We start from the raw sequence: 27,416 nt of genomic DNA, 5'->3' as shown, positions 1-27,416 counted from the left end.
CACTTATGGATGGAACTGTTGAATCACTATACTGTACCCCTGAAACTAATATAACACCGTACGTTAACCAACTGGAGTTAAAATAAAAACTTAAGAAAAAATAAAATTACAAACTGTTAGACAGGCTCTCTTGCCCACAGCCTCCTTAAGATCACTTGTCAAGGACAAATTCAAATCTTAAAAGTCTTCTCCACAGATACTAGCAAACAACAACAAATAACCCCCAAACCCCTTTCAGTGGGTAACCTTAATTTGTTCTGTCTGCCAGAGACACGCTTCTTCTTCTTCTCCTTTTTTTAATTTTTTTTGGACACACTTCTTTTAAAATGAGTTCAGTTTTACATTATACCCCATTCACGGCATCAGTTTTGGGATTAAAGCTAGGAGATCGTTGTTGGTGTGTGTCTGTCTGTTTATGTATGTCTATGTATGTGCATTCCAAACGGGATATCTTTCTACCACTGCATGATATTGTGAAAATTACTCTGTAATATATCTCAATTTAATTGGCTTAAAAATAAGTGTGTATCAATTAAGTATTTTTAAATTTTAGAACATAATTGAAACTAACCCAAGTGTTTTTCAAGTGCACATGATCTGGGATAAGTTTTAGTAAACAAAAGCTAATTTAAGTTTGTTGGTTTAATTAATAAAGGCATGGCTTTAAATTGACGAGCATTAAGTATAATATGTTTATTCTACATAGATTTACTAGAAGTCAAATAAGCGGGTGCTATCTCAGTTACAAAATTGGTCAGCATAAAATAATAATAATAATGATAGGAGCGCCTGGGTGGCTCAATGGGTTAAGCCTCTGACTTTGGCTCAGGTCATGATCCCAGGACCCTGGGATGGAGCCCCCCATTGGGCTCTCTGCGCAGCAGGGAGTCTGAGTCTGTTTCCCTTCCTCTCTCTGCCTACTTGTGATCTCTCTGTCAAATAAATAAATAAAATCTTAAATAATAATAATAATAACTTAAGATGAAGGCTAACCTCTTTAATATTTCATGAAATTTTCATGAGTAATCTATGGTTGTTAAGAACAAATGAATTAAACAGATGTAAGGGAGGTAATCGTTTTTAAGTGAATTTTTTACAATGATTGTTTCACGGTATGTCTACCTAAAAATAGTTACTCCAATCTCTTTGGTAACTTCCACTGTTAAAAGTTTTGCTATGTTAAATTAAATGACAGAATTTTATTATCTAGATCATTTCCAAATAAGATAAAACACTAAGACATTAATTGATAAAACCAGGCTTCCTTTCTACAGAGAAACTAAAGGTAGTTGGGTCCAATTGTAAATATACCCTGTGACAAACTGAAAAATTTACTGTGAGGAAACATATTTCCAGAAACTGTAAAAAAGTATTTGTAAATTTGCCAACACAAAAAATGCTAATATAAAAGTTAATAATCATTTATTTCTTTATTTTAACTAAAAAGTTAAGGTTTTTAAGGGTTAAAAATGCTAATATATGTAATTAAAGCCACCGGAAATAATAAAGGAAACATCTTTAAATGCCAAGAAAGCAGGGTGTGTGTTTTCAGTTAAAAAAAAAAAAAAAAAAGGTATAAGGAATGGGATATGTATTTTGCTGAGGGGAATTAAATAATTCTGTCCTAAAGAGAGGCTAATTATTTCAAAATGGAAAAGAGGAAAAACACAAGACAAAATCTAAATGTATGAAGAAAGTTGTAGAAAGTTTATGGAAAAAGAAATCTTTGGAAAGGCTTTTAATGTGTAGTCAAGCTGACTAAGATTAGAACGAATTTAGTTAAGGAAATTTTAATATCAAAAATAAGTTGGTATGAAATTAGAATTTGGTTTTCTCTCTGTTAAAAGGACAGAGTTTTCCCTGAGTCTTCCCTGTTACAAGAGCTAAGGTTTTTATTTGCTTTTTATAACTATTTAACTTTTTGCATTTGCCTGTGAAGTCTTTACTTGCCGCTACGGTTAAATGGATAACTAAGTATTGTTTCCCAGTGGCCTAAGCTCCTATTTGACCAAATATTTTAAAACTTCTGTGATATTTTATGCCAACTTTCCCCAGATCAAATGCTACATTAACTCTTTTTGACCTTGAACTAACTTTGTGATATTTCTGAGGGTCCCCAGAATATCTCAAAAAAGGTGTTTGCTCTTTTCATAAAAAAGGACACGTTAAACTAATTTGGCCTATTTGGTATGTCAAATGCATGAGAAGCATTGCCAAATAAAAAGTCATACTAAGTCTTCTTCATGTTGTATAGAATAGGGACTCTACAAATTGTAGAAAATTCCCACAAGTCCAATATGTCCTGGTGTTATGTTATCAGTCATAATTCCAGTTTTATCTCAAAATGTGATGTGTCAGAGACATAAGCAAATTTCCTTGTCAGTTGCTCCTAATGAACTCTGAACAGATCTTGGATTATGGCCCTTTTTAGGTCCTTTGTCATTTACATATGGTTATTGTTTCACTCCGATGCTCTTGCAAAAGTGTTTGCAAAAGGCTCGTGCAGAGCATTCTAGAATAAAGGTTTCTGACATCTTTACTATATACTAAAAATCCCCTGAACCTGCTAAGACTTTGCAGAACCTGTAGAAAAACTGGATTCAGGCAAAACAAAGGATTGAATAAACTGAGGAGGAAGTTGATAATTTTTTTGACTTTTTGCTTAAAACATAGCTTTTATTTTTAATATGTTTTTCCAATTCAAAAAACACTTTTTTCTCTTTTCTCTGAAGTTACCTGTGACTTAGAGCAATTTGGTAAAATAGACCTTTGTGAACAAAGAGGAAACGTTTATCTTTTTCTCCCCACCTGATCTCCCCCCCCAACCCAAGAATTCAGAAACTCTCAGGGAGGAAACTCATTTCCAGGCCTCTACAGTTACTTACATGCATTTACAAAAACTATTGTTCTTGTAACAGGACACAATTGGGAAACGTTGATTACATTACCAAGCCTTTAACTGGAATGTCGAGTTTGAGGGAGATCTACAGACTCAAATATGACCAGATAGCTTTAAGGAACTAAAACTGACTTTAATGGAGCAAATATATTCCCCTGGAAACATCAGCCTCATGCCTTGCTTACAGGGTTACCAGCAGCCCTTAGTAGGTGAGCAAGTCACCAGGGCTAACTTCCTGGTGGATGTAAGAATCTCGGGATATTTTGGGGACCTTGAAAAGAGAGAAATGAACCCAAATCTACAGGTATTTTAGGCAAAGTCTGATGACAAGTCCTTGGCTTGGTTTCTTAGCTTTGAGAAGCTTTTAGAAGTCCAATCTGAGGGGCGCCTGGGTACCTCAGTTGGTAAAGCGTCTGGCGCTTGATTTCGGCTCAGGTCATGATCCCAGAGTCCTGGGATTGAGCCCTGAGTCGGGCTTCTTGCTCACCACGGAGTCTGCTTGAGATTTTCTCTTCCTCTCTCTTTGACCCACCCCTGTCTTTTTTCCTAAGCCATCATGCAAGCTAAATAAAAAGACTTGATAGAAAGTCCAGAGAAATTACCACGGCAGCTCATAGAGACAGAGACCGTCTTCGTGGCTGTTGACATGTGCGCCACCCGGAAAGGTCACCAGAGACATGCAAACTGCAAACCAGGAAAATCTGTCAGATGGCCCCTGTCTGCGCTCCATCTGAAGATGCTGCCAGCCTCACATTTAGAAATCTTCTCCTCTAGCCAGCCTCAGAATTCATAAATGCGCTTCTACTTTGCTCTAATAATGAACGATTATTTTTCTTTTGTTTCCGTAGACATGCCTCTTTTAAATACCTCACTGCCTGGACAATATAGGACTAACCTTGGGAAGCCGCCTGCCTCACTGCTCCTGAAATGAGTCACAATGTTCTCAGGACTGAGACTGGTTAAGTAAGAGACAGAAAAATCCACTACTGAGCTCCTAACCTGACCCTGCTCTCCACAGACGTTAGCTCAGGTTTTCATAGGCAAGATGTCCAGGGAAGTTTCTGAGGAGAGAACTGATGGGCTTCAGGGAGGGCTGACCCCACATAGGCCACTTTGGGATATTGATAATTTTGAATTTAACTTACTCAAGAAACAGTGCGTGAAGGACACTCTGACCCTCCTTCGTTCCCCTAAAAGTAGGAAATAAATCTCCCCGGTGAAAGGTACATTCCTTGTACCAAAAGGTAAAGAGACAAGCCTATCACCAGGGATATGGAATTCAGGGCTAAGAAAGTGATATAAACCTACTGTCTTCCTTCACTAATTTACTACCCCAAACTTCGCTGTCATGTCAATTCTTTTTCTTGTCACAAGTTCACTGTTTCTTTGTCTGTAAGGTCTAAAACTGTCCACTTGGGTCACTTCCCGGTGTCTCGTATTTCTACAAGCTCTCTACATCGAAAATTAACATTTACTTTCTTCCCCCTCCTGCTGATCTGTTTTGCGTCAAATGAATTATTAGACCAAAGAACTAGAAGGGAAGAAAGGACGTTTTCCTCCCCTACACCGGGTCTCCTGATCAGGATTTACTCTTCTCGACATTCAGATAAGCTCTCCCGGGCGCCTGACACTAACGGGCTCAGCACCCCAGGACGTGGTGCAGCGGGAGAGAGGCCACGCTCTCTGGCGTCAGACTTGGCCTTTGTAATGACCTGGGCTTCGAGTTTGCTGTAGATACTATCTTAAAAAGACGTTCTCACTCAACACAAAGTCAAGTATGACAGGAAAAGCCTGGGGCGTTAGGGGTGACCACCACCCACTGCAGAGAGAGGACAGGAAGGAGGGCGGGGTGGGCGCCACAGGGGCGGTGGGGGGCAGGGCAGAAATGCAGGGAGGCCTCCTGCAGGGTTTTGCTGGCTTCCCAGGCTGCTGTATCCCTCTGAGCTGTCAATCTTGGCTCCTTTCTGACCACTAATTTCCCCTTAAAGAGTTGTTTCCCCCACCTCTCCCCCTCTGTCTTTCTTGAAGGGCCCTTTAAAGCAGGCCCTAAGTTAAATAACACAAAGGGAGACAAGCCAGGGCAGTCCGATGCAGGCAGGAAGGTCAGGGAGGCCAGGGTCGCAGGCATGGGTGTGTATGTGTGTGTGTGAGGGTGTGTATGTGTGTATTTGTGTGTGTGTGAATGTGTATGAATGTGTGTGTGTATGGATGTGTGTGCATGTGTTTGGATGTGTGTGTGTTTGTGTGTGTGTTTGTGCGTGTATGTACATGTGTGGGGATGGGTGCTGGGTACCCCGTAGCCCTTTGCCTCCTCCTCCTCTCTTCTGTTTCCTGGGCCTCCCATGAGTCTCTTAGGCAACCGCCATCTTCCCAGATAGATGTGCCGATGCTCATCTTCAACTCGCTCGGTTTTAACCCGCGCCTGCCCTCCGCCCGCTGGCCTTCCTGCTCTTCCTTGCTCCCTCCCTCCCTTTTCCACTCCTTCCCTTCCTTTGTTTACTTTTCCAGTGGAATAGAACTTCCTATGATTTTAAAAAATGAACATGCGGCTACATGTAGGAAAGAACAGGAAGGGACTGGGCCGTGTTCTGAGCTCAGCTCTCCACGCTTTATGTGGATTACAGGGCTAACTGTGGTGACCCTATGGGCGGTGGAAGATGTGATGGGATAACACACGTAGAACATTCAGAGCAGTGTCTGGCATGTCATCGACATTCAGGATTACTGAGCACTCCCTGTTATTGCAGGATTTCCTGTCAGCAGCTCGGTGGTCACAGCCACAGGTCCCACTCTGGATCCACAGACCCGTCTGCCTCACAGTATATAAATGCCATTTTCTGTGTCATCAGTTTTTTTGCTTACCTGACTTGGAAATGGCTGGACTACATACATGATTTTCATGAGATCCCTAAACCTAATGGAGAACAGAGAGACTTCTAGAAAGATCTGGAGCCTAAGAGTTGGCCCTACCTACCGTTGGGACAAGGCCCCTCAAAAGGAGATAGCAGAACTGCCCCTGCCTTTTCTAAGAACTTCGTGGCTGGGGAAATCCATTCCTCGTTCTGCGTTTCAGTTCTTAAGCAACAGAAGAGGGACAATGAACCACGGCACAGTATTTTGTGAGGGCTAGCGAGCTGATGTCTGTGACAGCCCTGGAAAGTCTGAAAGCTAGACAGATGGGGGCTGCACTGGCAAAGCTATTCTTTCTCACCCAAGGAAAGAGCCCTGGGGAAAATCACAGTAATCTGGAGCTGGACTGAGCTTGACATTTATAGTTCAAGTGAGGCATTTTACACATGAGAAAACAGGACGGGGAAGAGGGGGGTGCCTCGGCCGTCCCCACGCAGAGCAGACACCAGGGTCACCGCACTGGCTCCTCTCACTAGACCACGTGGAAGATCACCCAGGAAGTCCAGGTGTGGGTCTGGTCCCACTGACAGACTTGCCATGGGCAGTTCTCAAGGCACCTGTTGGTACTGACAGGTGCACACGCTCAGGTAACCGCCACGACTGAGGCATAGAACCCTTCTGTCACTGCGTGAGAATTCCCTCGTGCCCCTTGGCCGTCAGCCCCACTTTCCACCCCACTCCAGCAACATCGCTCTGGGTTTTGCCCCTCTATCATTCTGCCTTTTTTCAGATCATCCTACATCTTCATCCATCATCAGAGCTCTTACAACAAATAGACCATAAACCGAGTAGTTTAAGCAGAACTGAATTCGTTTGGTCCAGTTCAAGACATGGAAGTACTAGGAGATTCAGCCTCCCGGGAAAGCCTGCTTCCTGGTGCTTCTTGCAGAGTCCTTGCATGACCCAAGGGGCAACGGCCCGAATCCCCTGCATGCCAACGCCTCCCCGCTGCAAATGCCATCACACTGGGGGTTCTGGTTTAACACATAAATTTTGGGGACACAAACTTGCCGTCTATGGCATCCTATACATGGAAAATTGAGCGAGCGGCCTTCTGAATCTGGAGTTGTCACTCGGCCGGATGCACTGGACATTCATCAGTAACTGTCTCACGGATCAGAGGGGGGCATTTTATATTAGCAAAGTGTTCATGCATGGAAGCATTACAGACTGTTTAACCACACACCAACTAATGCACATGCGGGCGATTGCAAGTCTTTGACTATCAAAATAAGGCTGCTATGAAAAGTCACCTACTCGCGCCTTCCCCTATCCCTTCCTCCCCGGGAAAATCCCTGAAAGTGAAATCCTGCATCGTCGGGCAAGTATATGGTAGGTAACTTTAGAAGGAACTGCCAAACTGTTTTTCCAAATTTGCATCCTTGCCAGCAACATAGGAGAGCGCTACTTGCTCCGAATTCCTACCCTGTCCTGACAGTCCTCTTATTATTCGTTCCATTGTCAGAGGTGTGAAGCTCTATCTCGGGTGTGAAGTGGTTTTAATATTTGCCTGGTTACTGGTGACATACAGCGTCTTTTTGCATGCTAATTTGCCATTTTTATGCCCTCCTTGGTAAAGCGCCAGCTGAGATCATTTGTCCACTTTCTAAAATTGGGCTTTTGTTTTCTTGAATTTTGAGAAGTATTTAGATTTACTGGATATAAGTCCTTTAACTGATTTATACGTGACAAATATTTTTGTCCCTGTCTGTGCCTTACCTTTTTATTCTCTTAGCAGTGTCTTTTGAAGAGCAGAAACTTTGTAGTTTTGGTGAAATCCAATTTATCAGTGTTTTTCTGGAGTCTGCTTTTGGGGCTGTATCTAAAAAAATCTTTGCCTACGATTTCTAAAGTCGTGAAGATATTTCTCTCATATTTTTATGGCTTCAGGGTTTACATTTATGTCTAAGATCAAGTTTGAGTTAATTTTTGTGTGTGTGCAAGGTATGTACTGAAGTTGCTTTTTTGCATAAAGAAAATTTGCATTTGTTGAAAACACTATGTTTTCTCAACTGAATTACTTTTGCACTTTGTCAAAATCAGTTATTCCTCTATGTGTGTCTATTTCTAGATATTCTGTTACTGCTGTACTGAGCTATTTATCCACTGCAAGTCTAATACCACACAGTCTTGATTAGTGTCAGTTCATAATGTCTTGAAATCAAGTAATGTTAGCTCTTCCAACTTTGTTCTTTTAAAAAGTTGCTTTGGAGGGGAGCACCTGGGTGGCTCAGTTGTTAAGCTCTGCCTTCTGCTCAGGTCATGATCCCAGAGTCCTGGGATCGAGCCCTGCCTCAGGCTCCCTGCTCCACAGGAGACTGCTTCTCCCTCATCCACTCCCCCTGCTTCTGTTCCCTCTCTCCTTGTCTCTGTCAAATAAATAAGTAAAATCTTTAAAAAAAAAAAATCGCTTTGGCTTGTCCATGTTCTTTGCCCTTCACGTAAATTTTAAGATCAGTTTGTCAATTTCTATAAGAAAAATAAGAAAACAAAAACAAAATCCAAAAACCCTGCTGGCATTCTGATTGGAATTGTGTTGAATCGATGGATCAGTCTGAGCAGAACTGACTTTGGAATAACATTGAGTGACCCTTGAACACGGTATCCTGTATCTCTTTTTAGGTGTTTTTCAGTTACTTTCAGCAATATGTGTAAGTATCCAGATTTATCGGCACGTATTTCATATTTGGGTGCTATTGTAAACAACATTTTAAAAAAATTCAATTTTGTATTATTTATGGCCAGTATATAGATATACCTTTGCTTTCTGTATATAGATCTTATGTACTGTGGTCTTGCTAAACTCACATGTTAGTTCTACTAGTTTTTAACAGATTCCCTCAGATTGTCTACACAGCTGATCATGTGATCATTCAGGAATAAATACTTCTACCTTTCATACTGACTTTTTATTTTTCTTGCCTATTTTCACTGGCTAGAACCTTTCGTAGAATGTTGAATAGAAATAGAAATAGTAAATATGTCTTGTTCCTAGCCTCAGGGAGAAAACATTCACTATTTCATCATTATGTGTGACGCTGGCTGTAGTTTCCATCGCCGCTCTTCTTCGTCACATTGAAGAGGTTTCTAGTCTCTGTAAGTTTTTGTCAGGAATGGATGTTGGAATTAATAAAATGTTTCTCTTGAGTCTACTGAAGTGCTTAAATAATTTTTCTTTCTTTTTTTAAAAGATTTTATTTATTTATTTGACAGAGATCAAATAAATAATATTTATTTGATATTATTGATATTATTTGATATTATTGATATTATTTGATAATATTTATTTATTTGACAGAGAGAAATCACAAGTAGGCAGAGAGGCAGGCAGAGAGAGAGAGTGGAGAAAGCAGGCTCCCTGCTGAGTAGAGAGCCCGATGTGGGGCTTGATCCCAGGACCCTGAGAGCCGAAGGCAGAGGCTTAACTCACTGAGCCACTCAGGCGCCCCATACAATTTTTCTTTCCTTTCTTTTTTTTTTTTTTTGTTAACAGGGAGAATCTTGAATGTTATGTCAATCTTGCTTTTCTGTGATAAACCCCACTGAGTTTATCCAATTTTTATCGATTTGTTAAAAGTTTGCTTAGAATTTTTGTATTAGTCTTCATGAGAGATATTGGTCTAAAGCTGTCTTTTCTTGAAATATCATTGGTCTGGTTTGGGTATCAGAGTAATGCTGGCCTTATAGAATGAGTTTGAGAAAATGTCCTCCTCCTCAATATTCTGCAGGAATCTGTAGAATTGGCATTTTTCTTCCTTAAATGTTTGGTAGAATTCCAGTGAAGCCATATGGACCTGGGGTTTTCCTTGTGTGAAGGTTTTGAAACTGAAATTTCAGTTTCCTTAATAGATATGGGGTTATTGATGTTATATTTGGAGGGTTTGGGTAGTTTATCTTTTTTTTTTTTTAAGATTTTATTTATTTATTTGAGAGAGAGACAGTGAGAGAGTGCATGAGAGGGGAGAAAGTCAGAGGGAAAAGCAGACTCTCCAAGGAGCCGGGAGCCTGATGGGGGACTCGATCCCAGGACTCTGGGATCATGACCTGAGCTGAAGGCAGTTGCTTAACCAACTGAGCTACCCAGGTGCCCAGTAGTTTATCTTTTTTAAGGAACTGAACCATTCTTCTATAACTTGTCAAATTTATTGACATGGAATTTTTCACAAGATTCTCTTTTTTTCCTTTTCGTGTTTGTAGAATCCTTAATGATATTGCCTCTCTTGTTCCTGATATTGGTAATTTGTATCTTGTCTCTTTTTTCTTGATCAGTCCAGCTAGATGCTTAGTAATCTCACTGATCCTGATGAAGAGCCAGCTTCTGGTTTCATTGACTTTCTTTTCTTTCTTTCTTTTTTTTTTTTGCTCTCTCTGTTTTCAATTTCATTGATTTCTGATTTCATCTTTACTATTTCCTTCCTTCGGCTTTTTTGGGGTGTAATTTACTCTTCTTCTTTATAGTTTCTTAAAGCAAAAACTTAGATAAATGATTTGTACCCTTTTATTTCTAATATAAATATTTAATCTTATAAATTTCCCTCTATACTGTTTTCGTTGCATCTGCCAAACTTCATAAGCTTTATTATTTTTATTCAGCTCAAAATATTTTCTAATGCCTCTTGTGAAATACTCTCTGATCAATGAGTTATTTAGAAATATGCTGCTTAACTTCTAAGGACTTAGGGGTTTTCCCGATATATTTTTGATGATTTCTGATTTAATTCCACTGTGGTCTTAGGAATTATTTGCATAAGATAACTTTTTTTTTTTATTATTATTTATTTGTTTATTTATTTGACAGAGAGAAATCACAAGTAGGCAGAGAGGCAGGCAGAGAGAGAGAGAGGGAAGCAGGCTCCCTGCTGAGCAGAAAGCCCGATGCGGGGCTCGATCCTAGGACCCTGAAATCATGACCTGAGCCGAAGGCAGCGGCTTAACCCACTGAGCCACCCAGGCGCCCCATCATAATATAACTTTTTAAAAATTGTTGAGGTATGTTTTTTGCCCCAAAACATTGTTTACCTTGGTGAATGTTCAATGTGTATTTCACAAAGAAAACATGCTGACAATTTGGAGTCTTCCATAAATGTTGATTAGGTCAAGTTGGTTGATAGTGTTAGGAGGTTTCCTCTGGCCTTACTGATTTTTTCTGTACGCTTATTCTACAGATTACAGGGAGAGGAGTGTTGAAATCTCCAACGGAGATTGAAGATTTATTTCTCCTTGCTGTTCTAGTAATGTTTGCTCTATATATTTTGTGCCTTTTTTAAAAAAAAGATTTTATTTATTTATTTCAGAGAGAGACAGAGTGCAAGCATGAGTGGGGGGAGGGGCAGAGGGAGAAGCAGCCTCCCCACCCAGCAGGGATCCTGGGACCCTGGGATCATGACCTGAGCAGAAGGCAGATGCTTAACCAACTGAGCCGCCCAGGTTCCCATAGTATTCATTGTAAATCTCTATTGCCATCCCTGGAACACAGGAAGTGCTCATTAAGAATCTGTTGAGTGAATAAATGCCTAAACTGAGAAAAAAAGGATGTTCCCTCTATGTCCGATCCATACTGTGACCATGTCCTTTTCTTTGAAAGACATGCGTTAGTCAGCTTTTGCTGTGGTAATAGTGTATAATAAAGAACTCAAAAAACCTCAGTGGCTTACAACATTAGCTATTTTTCTCAGTGATCTTTGGGTCATGGGTCTGTGGGATGACTGAGTGGCTCTTTCATTTGGGGCTTAAGTCTGTTCTCCAGATCTGGTGTTGGGAGAGCAGCAGCTGCCAGAAACACACATTTCCCCAGGCTGGATCCAGAAGCTTAAGAGGCCAAACCAAACCACAAAGGTACATTTAAAGTACATCTGCTTGTATCTCATGTTCTAACATTTCATTGATAAAAGTCATAAAGCCTTGGGGCACCTGGGTGGCTCAGTGGGTTAAGCCTCTGCCTTTGGCTCAGGTCATGGTCTCAGGGTCCTCGGAGCGAGCCCCACATGGGGCTCTCTGCTCAGTGGGAAACCTGCTTCCCCCTCTCTCTCTGCCTGTCTCTCTGCCTACTTGTAATCTTTCTCTCTGTCAAATAAATAAATAAAAACCTTAAAAATATTTTAAGGTTATAAAGCCTAAAGTTAGCCAGGGAGATTTTAAACACACACACACACACACACACACACACACACACGCTTTACATTGTCTTTATAGATACTCTAAGACGTATAGCAAAGCCATATGGCAGAATGTGGACCTATCATTCCACCGTAGGGAGAGAGTGAAGAGCCAGTAATGCAACTGGCCATGGATGCCTTCAGTAATAATTGTGAACACACGTGTATCTATACACAAGGCATTGTTCTAATCATTTTGCCAATATGGACACATCAGGTTTAATAATGCCTTTTATACGGGCTTAAGGGTGGATGGAGATGTAAAAGTTCAAACTGGTTTTTGTATAGACTTATAGAGTTGTTGTTTTTTTAAAAATATATTTATTTATTTACTTATTTTGTGAGAGAGAGAGAGAGAGAGCGAGAGCCCGCAGGACGAGGGTGGGGGGAGCGGGGGAGGGGAAGCAGACTCACTGCTGAGCAGGAAGCCTGATGTGGGGCTCGATCCCAGGACCCAGGGATCATGACCTGAGCTGAAGGTGGACATTTAACTGACTGACCCACCCAGGTGCCCTAGACTTAAAGGTTTGTAAAGGATACTGAAAGTTATGTATGTTATAATGTTGCAAAAGGTGCTCAAAATTTTAAATTCTATGTGAAAAACAAACCCATCATGGGAGGAGTCCAAATACTTCACATTGTTATTCAAGGAGTTGTCTGAAAATATTGCTGTTAAAAAATCCATATATACCCTTTGTATTTATATCAACGAGTATCAACCAGCAGATATTTATGGCATTCCTGTTGAATACAAGACTTTAGATGGTGTACTGTGGGGATTCCTGTCTTTGGGGAACTTCAAATCTAGCCAGGAGGGAAAAGGCATTTCCATGAAGACAACGAACTGTAACTCAAGGCAGAAAACACCAAGTGCTAAATGACAGCTGTGAGGACAATGGAATTTCAAGGAAGGCCTTGTCCATGCCTTTGCCCTACAAAAATACTGAGAGGTCTGCTATTAAAGGTTCTGTAAAGACTAGTCATCATTAAGCCCAGATGCCTTCCCATATTTTTCTATTTGGTCATGTCCTGTCCGAAGATTTGTTTCAGACATTCAGAAGAAAGGTGGATTGTCATTGATTACAGTACTTTCTAGAACTCCAAAAGTGTCCTAGAGAAGCAGGGCGCAGACTGTATTACACTTTATTGATTTGGTGAACATACTTAATACCTCTGACCCTTCTTCTGTCTTCCACTCTCTCTCTCTCTCTCTCTTTTTTTTTTAAAGATTTTATTTATTTATTTGTCAGAGAGAGAGCACAAGCAGAGGGAGCAGCAGGCAGAGGGAGAAGCAGGTTCCCCACTGAGCAGGGAGCCCATTGTGATATGGGGCTCCATCCCAGGACCCAGGGATTTGACTTGAGCCTAAGGCAGACGCTCAGCTGACTGAGCCACCCAGGAGCCCCTGCACTCTTTATTTCTAGGTTTTAAGAGCATGCGGTCCACCAGAAACAGATGTTTGTTCAAAGTCTTCACACCAATGCTCACATAACCATTGCCTCCTTGTACTTCATTCTTCAGTCTTGATTCTTTTTGTTTATCCAAGGGCACTAAGGCAATGTCTGTCTACACATGGAAATTTCTGTTCACGACAGAAAGGGAACTGGAAGTTCATTTCTTTTCAAGGTCATACTGTTTTTGCCAATCCCAAACCTAAGACTAGGGTGGTGGTGGGGGGTGCCATGATTCCTGAATAAGTACTATGAAAAGTTATGTTTGACCTTGAGTTTTTCTCTTTGAATAAGATCCTAGAGATAAGGTATTTTTCTTTTCCATTCTGATTTTTCTCTCAACCATCGATTTCAAGGTTTTTGTTCAGACACATTATATTTTTCGTGATATATACGTACATATATGTATATACCGGCCCTTAATTCATAGGACACATGATGTAAAATGGAGGTCAGTTTGGGGACCTGAATCCCTGTGGCTCATAAAACACTTGCAGCATGGATCTGGTCTTATTTGATCCATGAAATAAGATACCCGTCTAAATACTCCATTGACCTGGAAATCAGGTTCCCCATTGCCTGGGGTTTCAGTTAACATCCACACTCAAATATTTGGATTGAAAGTGATGAAATATGCCTTTCAAAACCAAGTAATAACAAGTTTCTTTGTAGTCACTTATTTCCACAGAGCCATCCCCATTGTATTTAAATTTTGAGGTACAAGAGGAAAAAATGGGTGCCCATGTCACTTTTGAGAAGTGACTCTGAAGAGAGTGAGTTTAATAATCCAGCCCTAAGGCTGCTGCTGCATCTTTCTGGGATTCTACCCACCAGCTTTGCTCATCTATCTGTCTTATGTTTTTGATTTATGTCCAAATCCCAGTACACAGAAGCCTTCAAGAGGAGCTGGGCATTCACTCACCATCATTTTACACTCTGTATGCATCTTTGGGCTTTCTTGGCTGGCAAAGGAAGGAAGGAGAGAAGAGGGGAGGAGAAGGAAGGGAGGGAGAAAGTAAAGAAGGAAAAAGGAAGAGGATAGAGAGGGAAGGGAAGAGAGAAAAAAGTGTTTTGTGTTTTTGTAAATATAAAGTGAGGATATTCACACAAATCATAAAAATTGGTTAATTTCACTTCAAAATTAAATACTTCTTTTCTTCAAAAGATACGATTAATGAACATGGAAGATCAGGGCACATATTCAGAGAAAATATTTGCTATACATATGTGATCAGAGACCTGAGTAAGCAAGCTCTGGAAGAAAACACAGGAGAAAATCTTTGTGACCTTGGGATAGAAAAGATTTCTTAGATACCATAGAAAGGCACAATTCATAAAGAATTAATAAATTGGGTTTCAGCTGTTATTTGAAAAATACTGTTACGAGATGCACCATGAAGCAGGAGAAAATATTTACTGATCACATATTGATAAGGGATTTGTGTCTAGAACAAATAAGGACTCTTGTAACTCAGTAATAAGAAAACAGTCCTCCTAAAATGAGTGGAAGATTTGAATACACTTCACCACAGAAGACGCACAGATGCAAATATGCATATGAAAGGACACCCGGGAGAGCATTAGTCATGAAAGAAATGCAAATTAAAAGTGTAAGATACTCCTACATTCTTATCAGAAAGGTTTTTGAAAAATAGACAAACAAATCTGGCAAAACCAACTGCCCATGAGGCTGGGGGTGGTGCAGCCGGTCTGGAAAACAGTTTGGCTACTTCTTCTAAAGATAAATATTTTGCTTGACAAAGCGATCCCACTTCTAAGTATTGATAAAATACATAGGAAAACATGTCCACACCAAGCCCTGAATGAGAATATCTACAATAGCTTTTTTCATGGAGCCCAAAACTGAAAACAACTCAAATGTACCTCAACTCATGAATGGAGGTACAAACTATTGTATCCACAGTGTGAACTATTGATTTACACAAGAGTATGAATTAATTCCAGAAAGTTTGATGCTATGTTAAAGAAGCCAGACCCAAAAGGCTACACATGATATGATTCCATTTCTGTGAGAGAAACAGGTCAGCGATTGAGGCGGGTGAAGAGACTGATGACACAGAGACTCAAGGGAACTTATTTGGGGTGATGAGTGACTTCTATCTTGATTGTGTTTGTTGTGATTGATTGTGTCATATGTGTTTGTCAAAAGTTAAAGGATTATGTACTAAAATGTAATCTATACATCTAAAATAGATCTCATTAAACCGGATTAAAAGTAATGATCCACTTTTAACAATAACATTAATAGATGCAGTTAAGGGGGTGCCTGGGTGACTCAGTTGGTTGAACATCTGACTCTTGATTTTGGTTCAGGTCATGATTCCCGGGTCATGAGAATAAGCCCTGCATAGGGTGCTGTGTTCAGTGGGGGAGTTTGCTTGAAATTGTCTCTCCCTTTCCCTCCGCCCTCCTGCCTCTGCTCACATACACTCTCTCTAAAATAGATAAATCTTTAAAAAAAAAAAAAAGTAGATGAGTTAAAAAAAAAAGATAGCTGAGCCAAATTGAGTATAAAAGGTTCAGAAAATAAATAAACAAGGAAAGAGAAATAATCACCTATAACTATAGCTCCTACAGATGGTCTGTGTTAATAGCATGAGGTACATACGTTTTTTATATAAAGTTTTATAGCTCACTTGGATTTCTTAATATCTTTGCATGGCCATTTTCTCCTATGCTATCATCCCCGTTGCCACAGGGTACTCCACTGTATAAACATACCCCAGATGATTTAACAAATTCTCTATTATTGGACATTAAGGTTATTTATAGTTTTTCACTTTCATAAGTGGTGCTGCTCTAAGCATTCTTATATGCATATTTGTGGATAAACGTGATTTATTTCTTTAGGATAAATTCGTAGGAATGACATTGCTGGTTCAAAGGAAAGGCGCATTTTTAGAGATATTTATATAAGTGTTATCAAATCGCCCTGCAGAGAATTTGCACCAGTTTCCCTAAGCCTATTTTTAGGTTCTCTTTCTTTTTATCCCCATTTCACAACTTTCCTTCTAAATTCATCCTGCCCCTCTCTTAATAGAAAAATTCCAGCCCAGAAACTACTCATCAGAGGACTTTCTGAAGGGCTGCATATAGAAGAAGAGGGCCTTGTGAAAGGATCCTGTTGTAGTACCTCTCTCTCCTCCTGCCCTCCTCACTTCCTGTGGGCTGGAGCTTCCCCCCACCAACTAAATAAGCTTAATTTATTAGTTAATAACTCATTTTTTTGTTTTAAAGATATTTTATTTATTTATTTGAGAGAGAGTGAAAGAGAGAGCATGAGTGGAGGGAGAGGCAGAGGGAGAGGGAGAAGCAGACTTCCCATTGAGCAGGGAGCCTGATGCAGGGCTCGATCCCAGGACCCTGAGTTTGGGAACTGAGCTGAAGGCAGATGCTTAACCACACAGGTGCCCTAGTAATTCATTTTTCTCACAGAATGATTTTAATTATCAAGCTAAAAGGACTGAAGCTCAATGGGAAAAAAAAAATCAACTTCACATTTAATTTAGTATACAAACCTATGCTAATGTGTGATTTCTGATCAATGCCATGTGTGCTGAAAACCTCTTATGGAGCCCAGTGCTGGTGTCAAGGACTATCAGAGGTTTGAGACCCCAGGCTTGGGCCCACGGGTCTGGAGGAAACAACCAGGAATAAGGGGTCCCCCGTTCTAGGGAGCACCCTGTCGTCAGTCAGTTCTGAGCTCCACACCTGTCCACTCACCGTCTGGTAGTCCCGGGTCCTTAAATAATTACTTTAGTGAAGCCTAATAATGTCCCTCTTACCTGATGTTGTGAGGCCAAAAGAAGACATTGCTTCTGAAAGCATCTGAAAAGAATCAAGTATGATTTGAAACTACCTATGAGTATTATTATTTTTTTGTTGTGATAACACTGGAGAACATTCCCAGAAAGGATCAGCTCAAGGGTTCAAGAACCCTCGGTTCCACTCCCAGAAACTTGAATGAGTGTGATGACCTTTTCCCTTGCTGGGTCCCGGGTTAGACCCAGGGTGGCCGAGGGTGGTGTTCTAAGAGAGTTCCCCTCGGACCAGCCTCTCAGATATACTCCTATTTTTAGTTTTATCCCTTCAGAAACTGGTCTTAATCCTGGAGATGGCAAGGAGCTGTTCCGATTACATTTCAGGGAGCTGGGACAAGGAAGTCAGGTCTGCATTTTGGAAAGAACAGTGGGGTGGCAGGCTGGGGAGGAATGGGAGGGACGCCCACAGGTTGCCTGTCTGCCTCCAGTCCTACTCTGCACTATTATCGCTCCCTTGCTACTGGGTTTCCAAATAGATAGGGCCCTTGGAAGACCCCAGATGCCTGGTGGAGAGCAAGTTAGGGAGAAGTCAGGGTTCTTCCACTCCTTCCCTCTCTGGCAGCATCTCCTTTAGACGCTGCATCTCTCCAACCATTCCAGCTCCTACTGAGTTTCAGCCCTGGTCATACCCCTGACTCCACCTCTGGGCTCTGGCCAACTTTTCTCCTTCCTGCCCTGGGAGCCCTAGCAACTTCCTGCAACTCTTTGAATTGCCTCCAACCTCCTGTGGACCTCCCAGCTTTTCTATCAATTGCGAACCAATTCCCTATGCTCAATCTCCACTTTTGGAAACACCTAGAATGGCTTCTGTTATCTGGATTGGATTCTGAGGGACTAAGAGGGGAGGAAGAGCAGGTGGCAATTCAGTTCAATAGCCGTTCATGAAAAATTCAGAGTGCAGGTCCAGTCTCCAAGGGGAAGACAGGCATGCAGAGGGACAGTTGCCTTGGACTGTTGTACCAAGTGCACCATGGAGGTGTGGACAAGGACATGGGAGCCTGGTCACAAGGTAATGGCTCTCGCTAGCGTCTGCACATCAAGACTCAAGAAGACCTTGAACAAAGGCAGAGGCGGATGATTGGAAAAAGGAATTGATGGGCAATTGGATATGAAAGATGAGGGAAAAGAGGGACTGGAAAAGGTCCACAGGGAACCTTGGAGGGTCTCTCTAATTCTGGAGGGGACCTACAATTCTGTTTCTACCCCTTTAGAGTGTGAAATTCTCTCCATCTTTCCAAATGTAGTTCAAAAGCTATCTCAACCATGATTTTCTCTGCTGAGAACATGAATTTTAAAAGGCTTATTTAAGGGGCACCTGGGTGACTCAGTTGGTTAAGCTTCTGCCCTCAGGTCATGATCTCGGGGTCCTGGGATCAAGTCCTGCATCGGGCTCTCTGCTCAGCCCAGAGTCTGCTTGTCCCTTTTCCCTCTGCTCCTCCCCGCTGCTTGTGCTCTCTCTTTCTCAAATAAATGAATAAAATCTTTAATAAATAAACATAATAATAATTAAAATTAAAACCTCATTTTTTGTTTTTGTTTTTTAATAGCCTCCAGGCCCAGCATGGAACCCATCCTGGGGCTTGAATTCAAGACCCTGAGATCAAGACCTGAGCTGAGATCAAGAGTCAGATGCTTCACTGACTGAGCCACCCAGGTGCCTCCTGGCTCTTTTGTGTTTTAAGGTCAACACCATTGACCTCCCCAGTGGAAATTCTTTTTCCCATCTCTGTACTTTCCTACCACTTCATCTTGGCACTGTTCAAGCACATACCCACTTCTCTTATATTCTAACAAAGGGTCTGTAAGAAGGACTAACACTTACAAAGCACCTGCTATGTGCCAGAAAATTATTAGCTTGTCCCCCATTTTGTTCCCACAGTGACCTATGTGGGGAAGGGGCAGCTATTACTAGTCTCTGTATTACAGATGAGGAAACTGAGCTGTGGGAAGATTTAAGGATTTTTGCAAGGATGCACAGCAGCTGAACAGCAAAGCCCAGATTAGTATGTCTTCAGGGTTTACACTGTTAATCACCCCATCACATAACCCCTTCTGTATACTCTCTCTCCATACTATGTTCAGAATTTTTTCCTACAGAGAACATGAAACTTCTTAGGACACTGGTCTTGGATATACTGATGAAATATACTAAACCCATTTCTTGAACACCCCAGGCCTTTGCACATGCTGCTCCCTTGTTGAGAACATGTCCCCTGACCTTTGCCTCCTGGCTTCTGCTCAGTCTTCGGGTCAGGTTTGGATACTACATCCTGAGCAAGATCCCTCCTGCCCATCCTAATAAATCAGACCCCTCTCCCCTGTTCATTTCCTTCAGAGAACATTGTTCAAGTTATGTATTTGTTTGTCTCCTTGCATGGATTCTGCCTTCCTCAACTAGATTACAAGTCTGAGAAGGCAGCACACACACCTGTTGTACTCACCACTGGTTGCCCATAAGGGCATCTAGCACATAGTAGAAGACAAATTAATAAGGAAGGATGGTATCTTCTCACTGGGGTACATAAAATATGTTCTCATCCTCATGTGACACCATTATTAAGAAATAATTCTGAGTAGAAATGTGATGGAAGGAGCAATCATACAGAAATTGGAAACTGGGAGTTTTTAAAAAGATCCTAAAGGTAGGAAATGTAGTGATCTGAAGGGGAACATGTACCCGAATGTTTATAGCAGCAATGTCCACAACAGTAAAACTATGGAAAGAACCTAGATGTCCATCAACAGATGAATGGATAAAGAAGATGTGGTGTATATATGCAATGGAATACTATGCAGCCATCAAAACCCGAAATCTTTCATTTTCAACCATGTGGATGGAACTAGAGGGTATTATGCTAAGAGAAATAAGTCACTCAGAGAAAGACAAATACCATATGATCTCTCTGGTATGAGGAATTTGAGAAACAAGACAGAGGATCATAGGGGAAGGTGGGGAGAATGAAACAAGATGAAACCAGAAAGAGAGGGAAACTATAAGAGACTCTTAATCTCATGAAACAAACTGAGGGTTGCTAGGGAGTGGGGGGGTAGTCTTAAGGTGGCTGGGTGATGGACATTGGGGAGGGTATATGCTATGAGGGTATATGCTGTGAGTTGTGTAAGACTGATGATTCACAGGCCCTGGTGCAAAGAATACATTATATGTTAATAAAATTAATTAATTAATTAATTAATTAATTATTTTTAAAAAGATCCTAAAAGTAAGAAAAGAATGATACAAGATATTCTCAAAGAAGACAGTTCTAGTGAGCCCATCAGTGGAATATATAACTTCCCTTAAAAAAAAAAATGACTAAGTCTGTTTGGCCTGCATTTACTTACTTACTTATCATTTTCATATCTGAGATGAACCCAGCCCGCATTTTGGTTCACCTGAGTCATGGATGCTTTCCCAAAAAGTCCCTTCACACCCTGACTCAGACTCCGGGGGAGATGCCATGGAAAACCAAGACATCAGGGTACAACTGGTGAATTTCATGGTTAGTCACGAAGCCCCTGAAATTTAACACCTGTTAGATTGCAACTATAAATTTTGCAATTTTGAGATGAATGATATGTCGTTGAACCTGAAAGCAAATTATAACAAGAAGGCCTTATGATAACAAATGCTTGTCACTGAGTTATGAAATCAGCGTACACAGGCCCTGCCTTTGCTCACAGATTATTACATTATCAGTATATTGGTTAACGTCCCAAATTACAAGATCCCAGCCGCTTTCAAATTTTTCTTTGAAGAACTTTAACATTTGAAATAATTCAGTTCCTTTGTGTAATATATTCTACTTTAGGAACGGATGTTTGGCTAATAATAGTACAAAACCTGAAATAGGAAAAGGATTTAAAAAACTTTTCTTAACTAGGTGAAGAAAATACCGACAAGATGTAAGAAGCAGCAGCTTGGCAAGTCTCCTAGGGATCTTAAAATATGTGTGCACATACGCGTGGGCACACACACTATCATTCAGTCACCAAGAGTTTGGTCAGCACTGTGATCGAGTCAAATATGCAACAGATGGACCCATAGTCATGTTTCTTTGACCCCTGGAGGCCCATTTTATAGACTAGGAAACTAAGGCATAAAGAAGCTGAGGACTTTAGAAAGTCATCTAGCACAGTGCTCCTCAGAGAGGAATCCTTGGACCAGTAGCATCCCTTGGAAGCTTTTTATAAATACAAATCTCAGAGCTTCCAAGACCGAGAGAATCAGAATTGACATTTGAGTCAGATCCCCGGGGGATTTGGATCTAGTCCTCAAGTGTGAGAAGCACCAGTGTGAATTACTCATGCTGGAGGTGAGATGGCCCTCCCGACCTTCTGGTTTAGATACAGTGCCCCACCTTGGGTCTTGGTTGGGATGCCATCTTCCTTCAGGGAACTTCCCATGACCTTCCTCATTCTATTTGTTCTCCTTACCATGAGATTTCAGGGTACCCTCTACTTTCAAAGTCATGAAAACTGCCACATTTTATAGCCAATGAATGCAGACAGACAGTTCAATAGGCAACTACAAGAAGCTCCATGAGGGCCAGGATCCCATGTTCTATATCCTGGTGCTCAAGGCTCACTGGATAGACAAATGAGAGACATGCATTCAGGGGAATCGTCTTCCCCAGAATAATTTCATTACAGAAACACCAGGTACATGTCTGTATTTGAGATGACCTTTTGGATCTGTCTTCACTTAAAAGCTTCAGGGCAGTCTGTAATACTCCCATTTCCCTTTAGAGCCTTAGCTGGCCATTTATGAGGTCTAGTGAATGAACTTCAACAGCTGGTAATAACCACACCTCAAGTATCATCCCAATAAAATCCAATAATTAGGGCAGCACCTTTCCTATCATTTTCAGGCCAGAGGGCCCCACCCTGTCCCCTAATTACCATGATCTGCAGGGCACAGCCCCAGGAAACAAACAAGGAAGCCCTTTCTAGCAGCTCTTCCTCAGTCTGTTGCCAGTTTACAGAGTGGCCCTGTCTTGTCCTGCTAAATAAACTGCTGTGGTTTGGGAAGGAATTGTTGCCTCTTTTTTTTTTTTTTTTAAATAAGATTTTATTTATTTATTTGGCAGAGAGAGACATAGCGAGAGAGGGAACACAAGCAGGGAGAGTGGGAGAGGGAGAAGCAGGCTCCCCACTGAGCAGGGAGCCCAATGGGAGGCTCAATCCCAGGACCCTGGGGTCATGACCTCAGCTGAAGGCAAATGCTTTAACGATTGAGCCACCCAGCCACCCTGAATTGTTGCCTCTTTTTAAATGGTGTTTGAAGCTCTGAGTATGACAGTATTTGCAGTCATTAGAGATCACCTGTCAGTTGGCTAATTCACAAGCTGTTTCAGAGGGTAGGATCCTTGAGGAAGCAGGCACTTTGCAAATGTCCTGTACATTCACACACACAAACACACTCATGGGAAGATGTGTGAATTGGCTTTGGAGGCTTTCCAGCTCTTCTAAGCAAAGTGGTCAGTTCTCTAGCTGACTTTTAAAGTTTCCTTGGGATTAAGGCACCTCCATACCAAAGTTGGCTTTTTTTCCAAATCTGCTTTCTATGTTAGTCTGGTGTGTACATAACACTTTCTTGAAGACTGGAAAAAGAAGTTCAGATGATGGTGTAAAAAGAAACGCAGAACACCATGTATGATGCATGAGTGAATTATGCTGTCCTAGGGGCAAAGGATTAGGGTGGGGCAGTGGAGCTAAATTGCAGGTAAGAAAGCTATGTTGAAAGTAGAGGGAAGGGGAAGGGGTACCTGGGTGGCTCCGTCAGTTAAGCTTCTGCCTTCAGCTCAGGTCATGATCCCAGGGTCCTGGGATTGAGTCCCTGCATGAGGCTCCTTGCTCAGTGGGGAGTCTGCTTCTCCCTTTCCCTCTGCCTGCTGCTCCCCCTGCTTGTGCTCTCTCCCTCTCTCAAATAAATAAATAAAATGCAAAAGAAAATAGAAGTGCTTGAATGTACAGGTTTACAGATAAAATTTAAGTGCGTTTTGAAGATGTTACCTAGGTAGGTTATGGGACTACTCTTCTAGAAATGACTTTAGAAAAGAGAATATTCTCTGGACTGGCTTATGTTTAATTCTCTGTAGTGGGAACAGTATGAATGGCACAACCTTTATATGGACACTTTTTTCCCCCAGTCCTCTGAAATCCCCTTCTGACAGTGCCTGAAGGGGTCATGATTTCTGTTGGCCCCTTCCTTGTATACTCCAAATCCATTAAAATTCTCACCTCCACAAAATATTTCTAGACAAACGAGAAATAGACACAGGGGTGCCTGGGTGGCTCAGTTGGTTAAGCATCTGACTCTTGATTTCAGCTCAGGTCATGATCTCAGTGTTGTGAGATCGAGCCCCACACCAGGCTCTGTGCTGTGTGGGGGGTGTCTGCTTGAGATTCTTTCTCTTTCCCTCTCCCTCCCTCTCTTTGCCCCTCCCCATTCTAAAAAAAAGGCAGGAATAGACTTCAAAGTCTATTTTTTTCCTAAAGGAATAATGGAATTGATATTTCATAAGGTGCCTCCAAAGTACCCACTCAGCCTAGACTCTCTTGTTTATCTGACTTCACTGAATCTTCCTGACAGCTGTGCCTCTTTACCTACTATCTGGTATATTTCATTTACTTTATTTCTTTCTCAGTTGAGGCAGTTTTAGGGGAATTAAGTCATTTACCTATGGTCATGTAAATTAACCCAAATAATTAACTCTAAAACTCATACTCCTTTCCTTATTCCTTCCTGCTTCTAAATGTGCTTATTTTTTTTTGCATGCACATAGATAGACACACAGACACACAAAATCTATCCTCAACATTTAATAAAATATAATATTTTAATTTATATCTACATTAGATATCTATACAGTTTGTAACAACCATGTATTAAGTTTTACATGATTGGGCTCAAATGTTGAAAATATACATTTTCTTTAAATGATACTGCGAATTCCTCAAGAGATGAGCCCAACATTTTCATCGGTTTCCATTCCTCCTCCCATCTGGCCCACTGGCTTTAGCACAGACAGTTCTGGCACTCAGTAGATATTAGTACGTGTTTGATGACCAACAGAAGACAAGAGGTCTATCTATTGAACTTGCTTTTTCATTCATCTTCAGAAAATCCTGGCAAGGAAACCCATGAGGTGTCCTATTCACAAAGGAGAATCCACTGCAAATGCCTTTCATCCTTCTGTCATCAACACTGCTTTTTAAAAAATTAAGCTTCCTACCTGAGGTTCCAACTTAGAAATCTGACCATCCTAAATGGAACCAGAAGTCTTTGTCGGTAGCTAAGGATATGGCCCGGCCAGTAGACTTGGCCTTGGCTCTCAGAGCCCTCTCAAGACTATGGGATTATAATGCATGATGAGTCAGGACAGGAGCTAATGGCCCAGTGACATCAGGCTGAGGCATTTCAGGGAGCTAAATATTGCACTGACAGCCTTGCTCTGTTTTGCCTCTCTTACAGGGTTTTAACCGCAATTTGCTATTGACTAGCTTTTAAAATATTTCTCTTCTGTTGTCATGTTAGACTTTTTGTTAGGTTCCCCTGGTCTGAAAACAGTGTGTTGGTCAGGGTCCTGGCAGGAAAAGGCAGGTATATGCAAATGAGGACATTTACCAAAGTACAAACAGAGTTAAGGAAAACTGAGCAGGGATGGAGCAGGGACCTGGGATTAGCAACGTGGGGGAGCAGGTACCACTCTTGGCCTAAAGGAGCAGGAAGAAAAACTGATTACTAGAACCTGGAGAGAATAACTGTGAACACAGGGCAACATGACCTTTAAATGGTAACAGACAACATCCTTGAAAGTAATGGACTAGGGAAATCAACACCTTGACCTCACTCTCTGCCTGCTCTCTGTCTCCTCCCATTGGGTGGACCCAACTAAAAGTCAATAAACAAGAGACTCCTGACGCATGTCAGGATAAGTCAGCCTTTTGAAGGACAGGGAAGCAAGAGAGGGATGAGGATAGACAGGAGCTAATGGCCTGACACGGAAATGTCCGTCCAAAGCAGCATTTCTCAAATCATCCTGTTCGGAAACTACCTCTACTGGATAGTTTAGAAATAGTTATTTAGAAATAGATAGTCTTAGAAATAAGAGAGTCGAATGAAAGGATAAGTTTGTAAAACACTGACCTCTTTACTCTAGGACTTCTTTGGTATTCTAAAATGCAAGCACACAGTACGTTTCTTTAACGGAGACCGTCTATTTCCCAAAATGAGTTGGCCAAGATCATGGTCCTTTATTTCAAGAAGCATCTCATAGCTTTTGCCTCATCAAGAACTTGCTTTAGTTAAAGACCTATTGAATAAAAGCAAAAACAAACAAAAAGACAAACAATAATAAATCAGGAAATCTTCGAGGTTGTTTGTTGCTAAGTTATAGGCAACACGATAATTTTTAGTTGTTAATGAACAGTGACCCAAAACCCAAAAAAGAACATCACCTGGTGTTTTACTAGTCTGGGTCTGGCTTTGACATGAAAGAGTGTAAAGGAGGCCTGGCCAAGTCCCATGACCTCAGCCTCCACATGGGTCCAGCTGGTGACACTGTCACCCTCTTTTTCTGAAACTGGAAAATGCCACTAGCCTCTCAAGACCACCCACAGTTGCGCCATGAGCCTGTGCATGTGGGTGGTCTGTCTGTACCTGGCAGCAGGACCGCCTCATGCTCAAATCAGCATGGGACAAACTGGCCATTTACTCAACTCCTTTTGGTCTTTCTTGCCACTCAACTCTCTGAGGCACAGTGTGGGAAAACGAACGAACGAACCAGCCAACCAATCAACCAACAACTTACCTTGTTGATTGATCACCAACTGTATAAATAGTAGTTTCCCAGCCACAGGTCCTAACAATCCTCCATTCATGTACCGTCTTTTGCCACTTTTAAAGTCTTCCACAGATTTTCTTATTTAAACATCACAACAGTTCTGCGAGACGTACTTGCAACTCTTTACCAGGGGGGAAACCAAGTCTCAAAGAAGTGAAGCGACTTACTCAAGGTCGCCTGGCAATGATGGGACTGGAAACTAAGTATTTTGGTCCCTAAATTGCTGCTTTCCTTATCTTGTTGTCTAGATAATGTGAGGAGGAGAAGTGGTATTTAAAACCCAAAGCACTTATGGGATACTACCTACATTCAGATAGAAAATCTGCCACTATACTCTTCCCTTTCTCTCACAGAGACAGAAGAAATAGAAAGAAAAATCCCCTTTCAAAGCCCATGTCTAGTTTGTTGCTGCTGGAGTGGACTGGCCAGGGCTTGGTAGGACACAGCCATGAACTTTCAGTGATGCAGTGAAGGTGGGGGTGGGGGGGGAGATGAATTCATCCACATTAAAAAGTGCAGAGAATTGAGTTCAAGGGTGAGAGGAAACCAAAGAGTGGTGGTGGGAGGACAGAAAATCAGGAAGTCTAAAGCAAGATGGAGGACACAAAGACACCTGGTCATGGGACAGATTGATATGTAAGGATGGGATGGTCCGTTGTCCGACTTGAAGGTGTTTAGAGTTTTGGTGCCATAATTCTTTTCTGACCCTCAAATTCGAAGCTTGTGTGGGTGGTGCTTTGGGGGAAACCAAGGGAGAGAAGCTGAGTGACCCAGTATGGGCGGCCTATGGGTGAACAGCAAGGCACTTGTTCACTGAACTGATTCAGGGGAAACAAGCTCAGAGATGGCGGTGATGGAGAAGAAGACAAGACCCAGAGGACGCTTTTCTAACCCCAAGAATCCCCAGAGGATTTGGGGGCCCAAGTGCTTCCACTGAATGCAGGGTGGAGTTGAACAATGTTATTGGCCCCCAAATAGCCCAATACTTTGACCCTGGGGCCTTTGCTGTATCTCTCCAGGTTGTCCCCACCACGGCAGTGTGAGAGTCCCAGAGGAACTCCTGGCTCCCAGGCCCCTACTTTCTAAGCTTCAAGCACTCAAGGGGTCTCCCTTCCTATTCCTGTCAGCCCCTGGGTGACTGTAAGACCCCCCCAACCCTCCACCGTTCCTGCCTCACACTTCTGACTCCAGGAGCCCTTTTACTCAATGATTCCTGCAGTTACAGAAAACTGTAGGTTTGGGAGGGTTGGTTTACGTATTTTTAACTGCTCAGTCTCAGCTGACCTGAGCAGGGCTCCCAACCCCCTGATGGG

At 41.7% G+C, this 27,416-nt stretch overlaps 1 long non-coding RNA gene across 1 annotated transcript in view; it reads left to right on the top strand.

The window, feature by feature from the left end:
• The window catches only part of LOC122919254, a 29,875-nt gene extending 11,045 nt beyond the window's left edge, over positions 1-18,830 (top strand). Inside the window, exons 3-5 of the long non-coding RNA XR_006386778.1 lie at positions 3,748-3,862; positions 5,647-7,141; positions 18,805-18,830. This is a non-coding gene — a long non-coding RNA (uncharacterized LOC122919254). The remainder of the gene's footprint in view (positions 1-3,747; positions 3,863-5,646; positions 7,142-18,804) is intronic.
• Positions 18,831-27,416: the final 8,586 nt, after the last annotated feature.

Source organism: Neovison vison, chromosome 11 (genome assembly GCF_020171115.1).
Source record: "Neovison vison isolate M4711 chromosome 11, ASM_NN_V1, whole genome shotgun sequence".
Lineage (NCBI taxonomy): Eukaryota > Metazoa > Chordata > Mammalia > Carnivora > Mustelidae > Neogale > Neogale vison.
The sequence above is the reverse complement of the archived record's forward strand: the minus strand, read 5'-3'. Positions and strand labels throughout refer to the sequence as shown.